The sequence below is a fragment of the Microtus ochrogaster genome, chromosome 10 (genome assembly GCF_000317375.1).
Source record: "Microtus ochrogaster isolate Prairie Vole_2 chromosome 10, MicOch1.0, whole genome shotgun sequence".
Lineage (NCBI taxonomy): Eukaryota > Metazoa > Chordata > Mammalia > Rodentia > Cricetidae > Microtus > Microtus ochrogaster.
The window spans coordinates 11,981,756-11,982,635 of record NC_022016.1 but is presented as its reverse complement, the minus strand read 5'-3'; positions in this window follow the sequence as shown (position 1 = coordinate 11,982,635).

Genomic DNA, 880 nt, shown 5'->3' with positions numbered 1-880 from the left:
GCCCTCTAGTCAGCAGCCTGAACTGGGTGGAGGGTTCAGAAACTGAAGACCAGACAGCAGGTTGAGTCCCTGGCTTGTCCTCCCGGCATCCTGGCACTGGCAGCCGAAGGCTCAATATGGTGCCTCCTCCACAAGCTCCCAAGTCTTTCAAGACCGAGAAACGAGAGGCTAGCTTGGAACAGGTGCCGGAGAAGACTGAGAGTGAGCAGTACAAGATGAAGATGCTGGTGTACTGGCGAACTCATCTGGTGCTGCTGATCTGAGAGGAAGAGGGAGTACCTGATGCCAAGCTATCAAGCTGGGTGAATGCTGTGATCTTCATCTTCAGCCTGAAGGAAGAGAGCAGCTTCCAGGCTGTGAGCTGTCTCCATGGGCAGCTGAGCTCCCTTCAGCAGGGAAGGACAAGGAGGTCTGCTCCAGGCTCTGGCTGAGACCCAGGATAGGAGCAATGCTTTCTGGGCTAAAATGGTGGGTAATGCTCAAGCTCAGGCTTTATGCACAGACATAGAACACTGCAGCTACTATGAGACCTGTGCAACCTATGGGCTCAGTATGGACCCGGTCTTCCAGGAGGTGGTCCAAAGGTGGTAACTTTGCACAAACAGCAAAAACTCCTGGTTGCCTGCAAGTACCTGCCCAGCTCACCAAGCCATTCTATTCCTGTAGCCAGGCAGGCTAGTAAGGGGGGCCATACTAGTAACTACTCTTTGTCACTTCCATCCTCACCCAATGTTGGACACCAGGAGCTCCGAGCTGAGTTGGCCACTGTGGCTGGGTTAAGTAACCCAGGATCCCTACACCAACCACGGGTCACTGAGCTCAGACAGTCAGGGAGAAACAATAGTGAGTGGGCGAGGCTTTCACATTACTTGGTCTAGTA